Consider the following 14,852-nt stretch of genomic DNA (forward strand, 5'->3'; position numbering starts at 1 on the left):
GAATTTTAACGTCCAGGATAACGTGGTGGCACAAAGAAGAGGAAGAGGCCGGTGAGAGCCCAGAAGCTTCCGCCGATGATTGAGTGTGCAGCTGACTGGGAGAATGGCTGCTTTCAGTGGGCAGCTCAATGAGCTGAATTCATACTCCCCACATCTCCACCCCCCTCCCCTCCCACATACCCAACCCCCTCCCCACCCACATACCCACCCACCTCTCCACCCACATACCCAACCCCCTTCCCACCAGCATACCCACCCACATATCCACTCCCCTCCCCACCCACATCCCCACCCACATACCCACCCGCCTCCCCACCCGCATCCCCACCCACATACCCAACCCCCTCCCCACCCACATACCCACCCCCCTCCCCCCCCACATACCCAACCCCCTCCCCACCAACATACCCACCCACATACCCACCCCCCTCCCCACCAGCATACCCACCCACATACCCACTCCCCTCCCCACCCACATCCCCACCCACATACCCACTCCCCTCCCCACCCACATCCCCACCCACATCCCCTTCCCACATACCCACCCCCTCCCCACCCACATCCCCACCACCATACCCACCCACATACCCACCCCCCTCCCCACTAGCATACCCACCCACATACCCACTCCCCTCCCCACCCACATCCCCACCCACATACCCACTCCCCTCCCCACCCACATCCCCACCCACATCCCCTTCCCACATACCCACCCCCTCCCCACCCACATCCCCACCACCATACCCACCCACATACCCACTCCCCTCCCCACCCCACCCACATCCCCACCCACATACCCACTCCCCTCCCCACCCACATCCCCCTCCCACATACCCACTCCCCTCCCCACCCACATCCCCCTCCCACATACCCACTCCCCTCCCCACCCACATACCCACCCACATACCCACCCCCCTCCCAACCAACATACCCACCCCCCTGCCCACCCACATCCCCACTCCCTTCTCCACCCACATATCCACCCCCCTCCCCACCCACATACCCACCTGTGTGTATAGATTCATGGGATTTTGTGTGTCTGTGTGGATTTGCATGTGTGCGTGTGTGTGTTCTCGTTTTTATATCTTGGTTAGCGCCCATAACCAGGAGCCCACTCACAGTATGGGGTCCAAAAACATTGTTGGGTCCAAACTGCTGGTCATTACTGTGTTTTGAGACCTGGAGTCCTGATGTCTCTGGTGTCTTTGCATCACAGTGCCCCATGAGAGTGTGGAGGGTGTGTGTGTGTGTAAGTTTGTGTGTATATTTATGTGAATGTGTGTGTGTGTGTGTGTCTCTCTAGTCTCTCATTGCAGAACTCTGTGAATTTTCTCCCTGTCACTACTCGGTTCAGCAGGGTTCACTGAAACGTGCAAATTGCAGCTGTCATCTGGGTTATTATTTGGTTAGTGCAGATGAGACGGGTCATGTCATCACTCACTGGAGGCTAATCTCTCTCTGTCCTCTCTTTTTTTTTTTTTTTTTTTACAAAACTCTTTAAGGCCAAACAAGATGTGTCTCTTGGCTGTGCAGTTAACAGGGGAGTCTGTCTGACATGGCCTCTCCAGGAGGAGAGCCAGTGCCTCCTTTGTGATGTCATAACAGCTGGGGGTTGCCAGGTAACGGGGCCGAGCCGCGTGATAACGATAGATAATGGTGTGGACGTGATGAGGGTGCCTGAGGTTCGAGCTGAAGGGGCTTTCCTGGTCATTTTCCTCCGGCTGACCGGTCTGTGGTCAATCAATCAATCAGAGGCACAATAATATCAGGGGCACATGCGTATCGGCTGGTAATTTTTAGACACACGTATCAGTATTAACCCCGTGATAAAGTTACGGGAGATATGATGACATGCCACTGACGCGGTTGATTCAGTGAAAATGTCCTGCTTTCATTTATTAGCCTGCTTATTAGATTTTTTTATTTTTAGCAGCCAAACTTTGAAAGCTAAACAGAGACCCAGTAGCTCTCTAGTCACCGTCTAAGCAATATTAATGCAACCGAATTGACGTATTTTGTTCTGAAAATAAAATTAGTTTAATGTCTTTTTAAAGTTGATATCTGTGCTCCTCTATTTCTTCCATGAATGTGGAACCTTAGCTGCAGTTTGTATTTAAGTGCTCTAATGTAAAACAGAGGTATCGTTCCAGAATTCCATCCCTATAATAGGCGATCTGTCTTTACTTTGGAATGGTGCCATCTGCACAGATTTTCCACAAGGGGAAAAACTGAAAACTGGAAAATTATTCCCTGACCAACTGAGCCTTAACTCTTGGAGAATTATGGACTGCAGGAAATGAATGGTTCTGGATGTTCTGGTTGCTGTGTGCAGTGGAGCTGGTTGGGTTCACTGTTGGGTTTAGGGTGTTATATTGGGTTTATGGTGTTGACTGTTGTAAGGGAGGTTAGGTTGGGTTTAGGGTGTTAGATTGGGTTTAGGGTGTTTACTGCTCTATGGGAGGTTAGGTTGGGTTTAGGGTGTACACACTGCTCTAAGGGAGGTTGGGTTGGGTTTAGGGTGTACACACTGCTCTAAGGGAGGTTAGGTTGGGTTTAGGGTGTACACACTGCTCTAAGGGAGGTTAGGTTGGGTTTAGGGTGTTTACTGTTGTAAGGGAGGTTAGGTTGGGTTTAGGGTGCTCACTGTTGTAAGGGAGGTTAGGTTGGGTTTAGGAGGTTAGGTTGGGTTTAGGGTGCTCACTGTTGTAAGGGAGGTTAGGTTGGGTTTAGGGTGTTTACTGTTGTTAGGGAGGTTAGGTTGGGTTTAGGGTGTTAGGTTGGGTTTAGGGTGTTCACTGCTGTAAGGGAGGTTAGGTTGGGTTTAGGGTGTTAGGTTGGGTTTAGGGTGTTCACTGCTGTAAGGGAGGTTAGGTTGGGTTTAGGGTGTTAGGTTGGGTTTAGGGTGTTCACTGCTGTAAGGGAGGTTAGGTTGGGTTTAGGGTGTTCAGGCCCAGGAGAAGTTTCAGTGCTACGAAGCGCTCCTGCTCTTCTGCCCCTCTTCCCAGCATGCATCTCTTCTCAGACTGCCCTCAGACTCCGCTTTGTGTGTGTGCAGGGATGGGAGAGGAGAGGTTTCGGTAACGGTTGCTAATTGAAGTAGAGAATGATCACCTGGACAAAAGGGAGAGAGATGTGTGGGTGAGAATTTTGGCTGGGGGCCCGCGTGTCGACACGCTCCCTTGGTGATGAAGGAGCCTGAGAAAGCTAATAAGCTGAGGCCTTTGTCTGTAGCCCTGCTGTGTAGCAACCCTCCTCCTGCGTTTGGTTCCAGTCCCATGGAGACCTCAAACGAGTGATTGGAGGTCCTTGGATCTGGACACGCTAGGGGCTTTTTGCATCTTTTTTTTTGCCGGTTTCTCCTGTTTTGTCCATTTATACAGCTGGATATAAACATTACATTTACATTACAGGCATTTAGCAGACGCTCTTATCCAGAGCGACTTACACAACTTTTTACATTTTACATTGTATCCATTTATACAGCTGGATATATACTGAAGCAATTTCGGTTAAGTACCTTGCTCAAGGGTACAACGGCAGGGTCCTTACCCGGGAATCGAACCTTTGACCTTTCGGTTACAAGCCCAGTTCCTTACACACTGTGCTACACTCCGTCCCATATATACTGAAGCAACGTACCTTGCTCAAGGGTACAATGGCCGTGTGCAACCAAGAGATCAAACCTGTGACCTTTGGGTTACAAGATCAGCTCTTTGCCCATTATTCTACACTGCCCACACGCCCTTTCGGCTTGGGGCAGAAAGCGGGCCCAGCTGAGCTGTGCAGTCCTCGGCTTCGTTGGGCAGCTGGCGCGGGGAGGCTGGAAGAGCCCCACCGACTGGAGCAGTACCCGCCAGGCCACCTCAGACCTTCCCTCCCCTGGTCAACCCAGGTTGACCAGCGAAGTGCTACCTTGTTGTGGAGGAGGAAGGACGGGGGGGGGTGGGGGGTGGGGGGGGGGGGGGGGGGGGGGGGCGCCTGACAGAGGTACCAGACTGTCTCCAGACAGCCCCTCGAGCCTCAGGCTCTTCAGAATTAATTGCTATTACGATATCCCCCAGAATTAATTTAGCCGCCGCCTTTCATCCAGAGGTGCAGGGGTGGTTCAGGCTGAGGGAGCAGCCTTCGCCCGGCAGCCGTCCTCCTGAGTGAGGCCATCGGGGGCCGGAGCTCTCCGCCTTTGTGCACGAGCAGCCGCGGAGAGCGGAGGCTTCGGTTAGCGGCCCGCTAATCGGAGCGGGAGCCGTTCGCCTGGACAAAAGGGAAAGAGAGGCGTGTGTGTGTGTGTGTGTGTGTGTGTGTGTGAGGATTTTGGCTGGGGGCCCGCGAGCCGACGCGTCCGCTCTGGGTGACGAATGACCCCCTCGGAAAGCTAAGAAGCCGAGGCGGCCTTTGTCTGCAGCCCTGCTGTGTGGCGGACGGGTGGGGGCGGGGGGGGGTTCCTTTGTCTTCGGAGGGAAGCGTGATCCTTACCGCTCCACTGCCACCCTTCCCAGTGAACTGGCTCCCCTTCCGTCTCCTCTCTGAGCTCAGGGCTTCCGGCTCTTTCATTATTCAGGGGGTCGCGGGCGTCCGTTACAGGAGTGGGACACATATATATATATATATCGAAATAAAACGCATTATCAAAGATATTTTTTACACTTCACAGTATACGGGGAATTGTACAAATCATTACTGCCATCAGGTATGGTGATGTAGCCTACTTTGAAATACAAAATTAATAATTTTTTAAAATATATTAATTTGTGATGATTTCAAAACGCCCACATATTTAGAAAATACACTGCATCATGTTTCCGTGAGGGTGACTGGCCCGGACTGTTTTGTCTCTGTCACTGTGGAGACGGGTCACAGTGCACCTACGGGGCGTGTACTCTGAAGTGGACGGACCTAATGGGTCTGTGTTTGTTGTGCGTCGGGTGTCAGGTGTGCGTCTTGTTTCCGTGGCGTGACTTTCACACGAGCCTTAACCCGGAAGAGTGAACTGAGGTAACAGAGTAAAATAGAACACAGTGAAAGAGCGTGCTGTTCTGCGCTCGCTTTGACCCAACAAGCCCCGCTGTTCCAGGCTAGCTTTGACCCAACAAGCCCCGCTGTTCCAGGCTAGCTTTGACCCAGCGTGCGTCGCTGTTCCAGGCTCACTTTGACCCAACAAGCCCCGCTGTTCCAGGCCAGGTTTGACCCAGCGCAGGCTGCTGTTTTGGGCTAGCTTTGACCCAGCATGCCCTGCTTTTCCAGGCCAGGTTTGACCCAGCGCAGGCTGCTGTTCCAGGCTAGCTTTGACTCAGCATGCCCTGCTGTTCCAGGCCAGGTTTGACCCAGCGCAGGCTGCTGTTCCGGGCTAGCTTTGACCCAGCATGCCCCGCTGTTCCAGGCCAGGTTTGACCCAGCATGCCCCGCTGTTCCAGGCCAGGTTTGACCCAGCGCAGGCTGCTGTTCCGGGCTAGCTTTGACCCAGCATGCCCCGCTGTTCCAGGCCAGGTTTGACCCAGCATGCCCCGCTGTTCCAGGCCAGGTTTGACCCAGCGCAGGCTGCTGTTTTGGGCTAGCTTTGACCCAGTGTGTGCTGCTGTTCCGGGCTAGCTTTGACCCAGTGTGTGCCTGTCTGCATCGCTGCAGTGGTGTCTGTGCAGGTGTGGGGCTGCATCGCTGCATTGGCGTCTGTGCAGGTGTGGGGCTGCGTGTGTGCAGGTGTGGGGCTGCATGTCTGTGCGCACTCATTGTTCGTCTTTGCATGCGTTTGTGTGTATGCAAATAAGCGGGTATGTATGCGAACAGCCGTACGTGTGCTCACTTGAGAGTATGACTGTCTTAGTGTGTGAATGAGTGTGTGTGTGTGTGTGTGTTTGTATGTGTGTGCGCATCTTTGCCTGTGTTTGTATGTATGCAAACATGTGAGTGTATGTGTGAGCATGTGTATATAACAGCCTGTGTGTATGCATAGATTTGCGTGTATATGTGCAAGCGTGCATCTGTGTGCTTAAGCATGTGTGTGTGTGTGTGTGTGGGGGGGGTACCTGCATGTGTGTGTTTGCATTTGTCGTGTGTGCGTATGTGTGTGTGCTTGCGTGTGTATGTGTGTATGCATGTGTGTGTTTGTGTGCATGTGTGCGTGTGTGTGTGTGTATCTGTGTGTGTGTGTGTTTGTGAGTGTGAACGTGTGTGTGTGTATCTGTGTGTGTGTGTGTTTGTGTGTTTGTGAGTGTGAACATGTCTGCGCTTGTGTGTGTGTATCTGTGTGTATGTGTGTGTGTGTGTATCTGTGTGCATGTGTGTGTGTGTGTGTGTGTATGTGTGCATCTGTGTGTGTGTTTCTGTGTGCATGTGTGCGTCTGTGTGTGTATCTGTATGTGTGTGCATGTGTGTGTGTGTGTGTGTGTGTGTATGTGTGTGCATGTGTGTGTGTATCTGTATGTGTGTGTGTGTGTGTGTGCATGTGTGTTTGTGTGCATGTATGCGTGTGTGTGCATGTGTGTGTGTGTGTGTGTGTGTGTGTATGTGTGTGCATGTGTGTGTGTATCTGTATGTGTGTGTGTGTGCATGTGTGTTTGTGTGCATGTATGCGTGTGTGTGCGTGTGTGTGTGTATGTGTGCATGTGTGTGAGAGAGCGCGCGTTTGTAAGCGCGTGTCAGAGAGAGCAGCGGGTGTCAGAGAGAGCAGGGCCTGTGAGGGCCGGTGAAAGCGGAGAGGCCGCGTGCTGCTGGTGTCTCTGAGCGAGGGCCCTCATCCCTCCCTCATCCCTCCCGGAGCGCAGTATTGCCTGTAATTATCTCTCCTCTCCGTCCCCCCTTCCCCTCATCCGTCTTCCCTTTGTCCGCGCGAGTGGCGGCGGTGGCGGCGGCGGCGGATCGAGTGGCAGGCCTCTCCGGAGGGGCGCGGCCGAGGCCTGAGAGCTGATTGGGTTTCCACCGTGCACGAGGACATCGTAAATAAGAGATGAGCCTGAGCGGAGGGGGCGGGGCCCAACGCCGTCCCCCCCGCCGGATTGGTTTATTTACTTATTTATTCGTTTTATTATTGAATTGAATTTTTTTCTTTTTTTTCTTTTTTTTTTTTTGCCTTCCGGTGATCTGAGGATGGGGGGGTGGGGGTGGGGGGGCAGTTTGCTCTGCCGAACCCTCGGGCTGCCTCTTTCAAAGAACTTTTATGTTTCATTTTTTGAATATTTTATCAGTTTCAGTTTCGATCTTCGGTCTGTCAGGTGAGGAAAACTGCTGGGCTCTGTCAACCACCCCCCCCCGGGGCAGACTTGCTTAATAACAAACGTTAACAAACGCTTAATAACGTTTAATAATGTTTAACCAATGCTTAACAATGTTACATATGAGTGCAAATGTACTCTGTCAGAGTGAAATTGACTCTTATCGGAGTCGATCTGACATTGAGAAAATGAAGAAGAAGAAGAGCGGGAGACGGTAAAAGAGGCAGTGTAGGGGACAGCTTGAGTTCCAGCACAGCGGCGTTCACAGCTTGTGAGGGGGCTGTGTTTGGCTGAGCCAGGCGAGGCCAGGAGGCGGGTGGCGATGGAGCGGAGACGGGTGTCCGCGCAGCGCGATTGGACGTGTGGGCAATGTGACTGGGGGCTGCTCTGGCTCGGCCCTGAGCACGATACTCTCGGATGGCGGGTTATTTTACACAGCGGGTAATCTCACATAGCGAGTAATCTCACATGGCGGGTAATCTCATATATCGGGTAATCTCAGATAGTGGGTAATCTCACGTAGCAGTTAATCTCACAGTGGGTAATCTCACATAGCGGGTAATCTCAGATAGTGGGTAATCTCACATAGCGGTTAATCTCACAGTGGGTAATCTCACATAGCAGGTAATCTAACTCAGCGAGTAATCTCACATAGCAGGTCATCTCACACAACAGGTATTACCCACTCAGATAGTGGGTAATCTCACATAGTGGGGTATCTCAGAGAGCTGGCCATCTCAGATGGCGGGTAATCTGAGATAGTGATGGTGAACAAGGTGTGGTGAACAAGTCAGAGGGTGGACTGGGAATGGGGGCTGCACCATATGTTATCAGTCATATTTTCAAATCAAATCCAAACTTTATTTATATTGCACATTTTGCAAGAAAATTGACACAGCATGCTTCACAGTTTACCCCAGCCTAAACTACCACAGAGCAAGCCAGGGCCAACAATGGCAAGGAAAAACTCTGTGGGTGGAACATAGGAAGGAACTTTGGGAGGAGCCAGACTGAAGAAGGGGCGGGGTCAGGTTGTGGATTCATAGCGGCAAAGACATGTCCGAGTGTCCAGACTGATTGGTGTGAACCATTCACTCTATTCGCTTTGGAGCGCGAAACCTTTTTTAGATCTGGTCAAATGAAGTCAGTGACTGACAGCTTGTTGTAGCTCCACCCTTTTTTATGGGGTGTCATGAAATCTTGCTGTCCTCTTGACGAATCACAGCCCTCTCTTTTTGGCCCCCTGAAAATGCTGGTTTACGAGCATGTGATGACAGGGACCGGACCCCAGCTGCCCACGCGGGAGCCATCTGCCCCTTCTTCTTCTGCGCTTCTCACTTGACATCGTTTACGGCGACGGGCGATGGATCACTGGACGCTCATTGACAGTTCGTTTTAATTGCCTTCCTCTGGGACTCGCTGACTGCATCTGGGATAGCTCGGCGCCGCTGGCCCCCAGCTGTTTCTCTTCTGGCGGGGGGAACGGCCCTCTCCGTGTTCGGGGTCTGTTCTGCCGCAGCAGAGCTCGCTCTGAGACCCGTGGGGATGACGTACGCTCCGCCCGCGTTAATTTAACACCGAGTGGCGTAAGGTCGTCGGCACGGGTCACTGGGAGCTGCGACAGTGAGCCCTCTAGGGACGGCCCAGCAGTGCATTGTGGGAATCCCCCCCGGTGGCCTCGCTGCTCAGCTTGACAGCAGATGTTCCGTCTTCCCTGCCGCTGGAGCCGAAGAATTCCAAGTTGGCCGCGCGTCTTCTGGAAGCGCGTTCACAGGGTGTGGTCTGAGTAGTCTGTAGCGTTGCTATGGAGATCTAAAAGTTCCGCAATCTCCCAGTCCACCCAACCCGAGACCTCTTTATAGTAAACTGTAGGGAGGGAGAGAGGAACACTGGAGCAGGGTTCCTAATTGGGGCACAGTAATTGATGACTTGCACTCGTTAAGCTGTGCGGCTTCTCGGTGCTGTGGTGCCGTCGCAGGGGTCAGGCGCCTGGCGGGCCGAACGGGGGACATTTTTGGGGGTTCCTCCGGGATTCGGGAGTTGCTGGCCGTGTGGGTTTCCTCTCGGCAGGTTTGGGGCGGTCCCTGCAACCCAACCCTCGCTCCCGCTCTTGTTGTGTACCCAGTGCCTCTACTCCAGGGAATGAAACGTAGACTAATTGCTTCTCTTTGCACGTCAGAAACGACGGCGTGGGCGTTCCGGTAGCTCAGAGATTCATTACTCCTGTCTAACGAAGCCAAAGTCATTAAAACTCCACCGTTCATCTAACTTTTCTCTAGTTTCGGATGTCTGAAGAGTCTTTTCATCGTAAATGAACTTTTGGATCCGTTTTCCCCCAAACATTTGGCTTTTCATGCTAATGTTTGTGAAGCTATGTTTCTGATGAACGATTTTGAGTGTTGTTTACAATAGATCCAAATTCAGCTGTCCACACTGCCTACCCTCAACTAATTAAAATCTTGTAACCATATATTGTAAAATTACACTGTAATGTATTGTGATACATTTAGATATATGGAGGCAGACAAATGTGTTTTGGTGCATCAAGAAGAAAACTCGCACTACTGAAAATCAGGATAAGTTCATTAGGAAAAGGTTTAGAAGCCAAGCTAATGGACTTATTCTGATTTTTGGTGCCATGCAAGTTTCCTTCTTGATGCTCCAATACCTTTTATGCTTAAAACTAGTGCTGCCATGCTAACATTTGGAAACACTAAATGATATAACGTGCGGCACCTGTTGCTTACAGACAAATTTGTTTACCAGTACGTACCTGTCTATTGTCGTTTTTGCTTAATGGTGCATTCTGTTGGTTGCATTAGGACTCATCCTACTGAGACCAAAGCAGCGAATAAACTGGTGTATTTTACAATATTTTTCTATATGTTACACAACACACCCCTCGGTATTTTCGCTTCTCTATGGTATGTTTTTTTAAAATTATTTATATCTATGGTATGTGCTGTTAAGTGTTATCGGAACAGCTTTCCATTTTTACCGAACAATATGGCAAATCAAGGAGGCTATCATTATTTGGTCTTCAAAATATGGGAAGACGCGCTTTGGTTGCTGAAGTCGTGTCGGTTGCTGAAGTCTTAAGTCGTGAGAAATTCATGTATGTTAGCTCACACACACACTCCCACACACAGGGTGGCTTGCTGTATGTAACGTAGAGGGCCTGAGGGGGTTTGGTCCCGGGTATAGGCTGCGCTACGAAGCGATAGAAATAGCCTCGGTCCTGTCGTGCTCTTTGTGGGGGGGGGGGGGGGGGGGGATGAAGCGAGAGGGCGGGAAAAGCAGGGGAATAATGTGGAAAAAGCCGCAGGATGGAAAAGGCAGGCTCTGGCAGCGGACCCTGCGGTTGTTATTGTTCAGGACCCGCTCGCAGGAGTGTCACAGGGAGGTTAATCAGTCATTTATAAAATGGCCGTTTTACCGAGAGGAGCCGAACAGGATGAGGATCTTAAATAGAACCCCCCCCGAAGCCATCGATCACGCGATATGAGACAGAGCCTCTGGATTTCCCGCTCCCTCATCTCGAGCGTACGCTGGGTTTGCGTAGCGTCTGAAAGCCGTTAAATATTTATATTGTTCAAACGGTTAACTCCTCCGGTGCCACGGCGACCAGCTGTCTGGAGCCACGCCCCTTTCTGTCGGTTAAAATAAAGAGCAGCGTTTCGGCCTGCTCTTTTTACACAACTCTCGGCTGTGGGGGTTTTTTTTGGGTTTTTTTTTTGTCACGTTTGTTTATGCGCGCTGCAGATACGCCGCGTCAGTAGCGGGGGCCGGTTTCTGGCCCTCGTTTTTGGGGGACAACCACGGGAGACTCTGTGAGGGAGCTGTCTTAGTCTTCGGGCGTGGGAGTCTTGGGTGAAGACTGTTTTTTGGGGGACAACCTCGGGAGACTCTGTGAGGGAGCTGTCTTAGTCTTCAGGCGTGGGAGTCTTGGGTGAAGACTGTTTTTTGGGGGACAACCTCGGGAGACTCTGTGAGGGAGCTGTCTTCGTCTTCAGGCGTGGGAGTCTTGGGTGAAGACTGTTTTTTGGGGGACAACCTCGGGAGACTCTGTGAGGGAGCTGTCTTAGTCTTCAGGCGTGGGAGTCTTGGGTGAAGACTGTTTTTTGGGGGACAACCTCGGGAGACTCTGTGAGGGAGCTGTCTTAGTCTTCGGACGTGGGAGTCTTGTGTGAGGACGGGAGATTGCCATGGACGGGGCAGTGTTTTTTTCTCCCGCTCATCAGGGATGTAAAGCGTCTTTATTTTTACACCGACAGGTGTGACATCACAGGAGGAGCCAGCTGTGTCTGACTGACAGGTGTCACGTCACCGTAGGGGCCAGCTGACTGCGAGGGACCTGCCTGCAGAGAGACCCCAGGTGCATTCTGGGAGAGACGGCCTTTCCACACCCAGGACTGAAGGTAAAGGCAGACAACGAGCCAATCAGATAAGGGAGCCAAATTCCTGGAAAGACGAGGGAGGGTAATTCCTGGAAATATTCATTTTAGAGAGAATAGCACATGCACATGTGGTGTGACCTGTGTAAACTGTTTTAACTGCTTACTGTCTGTTTACCTACTGCTGTGTGCGTGTGTGTGTGTGTGTGTGTGTGTGTGTGTGTGTGTGTGTCTCTGTGTGCGTATGTGTGTGTGTCTGTCTGTGTGTGTGTGTGTGCGTGTGCATGTGTGTGCGTGTGTGTGTGTGTGTGTTTGTGTGTGTGCATGTGTGTGCTTGTGTGTGTGTGTGTGTGTGTGTTCATGCGTGTGTGAATGTGTGTGTGTGGGGTATTTGTCACTCTCAGAGCATTCGCCAGCAGCCACAAGACTGCTGCAGTTAGAGTGCTGTGACAACTTCCTGTCAGTGCAGGAAGTAGATTACGCCGGGTCTGGTTTCTGGTGTCGATTCTCTCTCCTCCGGCCCTCGGCCTGCTCTCTGTCTGCGCCTCCTTCTCCTCGTCCCTGTGGTGGAGGGAGGGAGGGAGGGATGGGACGGGAGGGGAGGAAGGGGAGGAATGGGAGGGAGGGCAGGGAGGGGAGGAATGGGATGGAGGGGAGGGAGGGGAGGGAGGGGAGGAATGGGATGGAGGGGAGGGAGGGGAGGGAGACCCACCCTGGCCTGCCTGGTGCTGGTGAGCTCAGTCCGGGATGGAGACCTCCACAGCCGGAGCCCCTCTGCAGTAACCGGTCTCCATGGCCTTTATGGAGGGACTGATTCAAATGTGAAAATCCCCAAAATGTCCAGATGGGCCAGTTAGAGATTATTTGGTGCAGGGCGGACTAAACTGGGTATCCCCGAGGGGGATGAGATTACCAAAGGGCTCTGAAGGGGGAAAAAAATACAAAATATATATATTTTATCAGTATTTTGTTCATATATTTATGTTTCATAAATTATGCCCTTCAGACTTTCAGGTGGAAAAGGGTGGTGGTTTTGCCTGTCATTGGGAATATTTTACGGCCATTGCAGCGTGTAGCGTGTGGTGCAAAAACCTGTCTGATGTTGATTTGTGTATGACGGGTAGCGTGTTAAATGGCCAGTGCGTTTGCAGCCTGTAATGAGGGCTATTGAGATGGGATACAGACAGCAGCAGCGAAGCAGCAGGACTGAAGATGGGGTTCAGAGGTTTTTTTTCTTTAGAGGATCTTGATTTTAAACATTTTTTGGAACCCTTGGCCCGGTGCCCGGCCTCCGTTTGAGCCCTGAGGGGGGTCGTCTTCGTTCCGTTCGGAGAATTTCGGCACAGGCTGGTGATCCTTTGCTGGGCGGAGTCTTCCTGTCCTGACAGGACACGCCGGGAGAGGTAGCGTTCTCCGTGGCACAGCTGCACGTCGGGGCGAGGTCACTTCCTGCCCTGGGGGCGGGGGAACGCCGCCACGCGCCAGACCGACGCCTCGCTCGCCCGGAAAACTGAGTCAGTTCTCTGGGACCGCAAAAAAAGGCCCGTCCCCACGCCCCCCTCCTCCCAAACTCTGTCCCACCAGCTGCATAAGCTCTCCACGGCTCCTCCCTGGAAAAAGTGAGGGAGACGGAGAGCAAGAGGAGGAGAGGAGGGGGGGGAGCGGGCGGAGGAGAGAGGGAAGACGGCGCGTCGCGTGACTCCGCCGTCCCGCGGGACCTCTCAGCGGCCCGTCCGCTTCCCCGCCGGGGCGTCGGTCGCCTGGAGGAAGACGAGTTCGGCGGAGGAACAATGGCGGGCGTGGCCCTGAGCTGAGAAGCGTGAACTGTCCCTGAGCAGCAGCTGCAGCCCTCACACACTCTTATGACCTCACACGCTCTCATGACCTCATGGGCTCTTATGACCTCATGGGCTTTTATGACCTCATGGGCTCTTATGACCTCACTTGTTCTTATGCCCTCACACTCTCTTATGACCTCACAGGCTCTTATGACCTCATGGGCTTTTATGACCTTATGGGCTCTTATGGCCTCATGGGCTTTTATGACCTTATGGGCTCTTTTGCCCTCATACTCTCTTATGACCTCACGGGCTCTTATGACCTCACAGGTGCTTATGGCTGGACGTTCCCGGGGCCTGTTCTAGAACTCTTATGAATGGACAGGAGCAGCAGGGTTTTGTGCAGTCTTTCTGGCTCAGTTTCAAATGTTTCTCTGCATGTCAGTACAGACTGCATTATGATAGTTCTGTATCAGTACAGACTGCATTAGGATACCTCTCTGTATTAGTACAGGCTGCATTAGGATAATTCTGTATCAGTACAGACTGCATTAGGATAACTCTCTGTCTCAGTAGACTCTGCTCTGGGATTGATCTCTGTGTCAGTAGACTGTGCTCTGGGATAGCTTTCTGTGTGTCAGTGGACCGTGCTCTGTGAAAGCTCTCTGTGTCAGTAGACTGTGCTTTGGGATAGATCTGTGTGTCAGTAGACTGTGCTCTGGGATATATCTGTGTGTCAGTGGACTGTGCTCTGTGATAGATCTCTGTGTCAGTAGACTGTGCTCTGGGATAGCTCTCTGTGTCAGTAGACTGTGCTCTGGGATAGCTCTCTGTGTCAGTTCACTCTCGGTGTGGGTGTGTGCACTTCCTGACTGAACCCTTGAAATCCTGGCCCAGACAATACCCTCCTGGAGAGAGCAGCTAAGGTCAGGCCAGAGGAGTCAGGGGGAAGAGGAACAGCCATTGTTACCCGCCATTGTTTGGGATATTTTTGGGCTGACAGCTTTTCCAACATCCTGCTGTTTTTGTTTTATGTTGTTTTTTTGGTTCCAGTAACTGGGATTTCATCACTGAGTATTTCAGAGGCTAATGCAGAGCATCCTTCCAGACCTGATTATCAGGCGTTTATTTTTTTTAATGACAGATCTGCTCCCCATCGGGATGTATTAATGTTATTACGGCCACTACGACTTTCTGCGAACAGTACTCCCGTGTATACGGCTGGACCACTGCGCATTTGTAGTTTTTTTTTGTGTATTTCCAGGCAGGAAGGAAGGTTTCAGGAACGATGGGGAGCGTTTCGGGAATGTTGGCAAGCATTCCGAAGACATTCCCATTTGGTTGTGAGTCTCCATCGTGATAAGAATGTTCCCCAGTTAGCCGTAGAGTATTTTAATTTGGCAGAGCCGTAAATATACTGTGAAGGCTAAGCAGCTTCTCCCTTTCCTATCTTCTGCCAGCGTGTCGGGGCTCAG

At 51.9% G+C, this 14,852-nt stretch overlaps 1 protein-coding gene across 3 annotated transcripts in view; it reads left to right on the plus strand.

Moving 5' to 3' along the window:
• LOC118211576 (hippocalcin-like protein 1) overlaps nt 1–14,852 on the plus strand; it is a 52,456-nt gene that overhangs the window by 18,348 nt on the left and 19,256 nt on the right. For 2 of the 3 annotated variants that reach the window (XM_035388911.1, XM_035388926.1), the window contains exon 2: nt 11,480–11,623. The gene's annotated coding sequence lies outside the window, so the exon portion shown is untranslated. Of the gene's footprint in view, nt 1–11,479; nt 11,685–14,852 lie in introns of all 3 variants that reach the window. The other variant, XM_035388918.1, reaches the window with a different exon arrangement.

This window comes from Anguilla anguilla, chromosome 1 (genome assembly GCF_013347855.1).
Source record: "Anguilla anguilla isolate fAngAng1 chromosome 1, fAngAng1.pri, whole genome shotgun sequence".
Classification (NCBI taxonomy): Eukaryota; Metazoa; Chordata; class Actinopteri; order Anguilliformes; family Anguillidae; genus Anguilla; species Anguilla anguilla.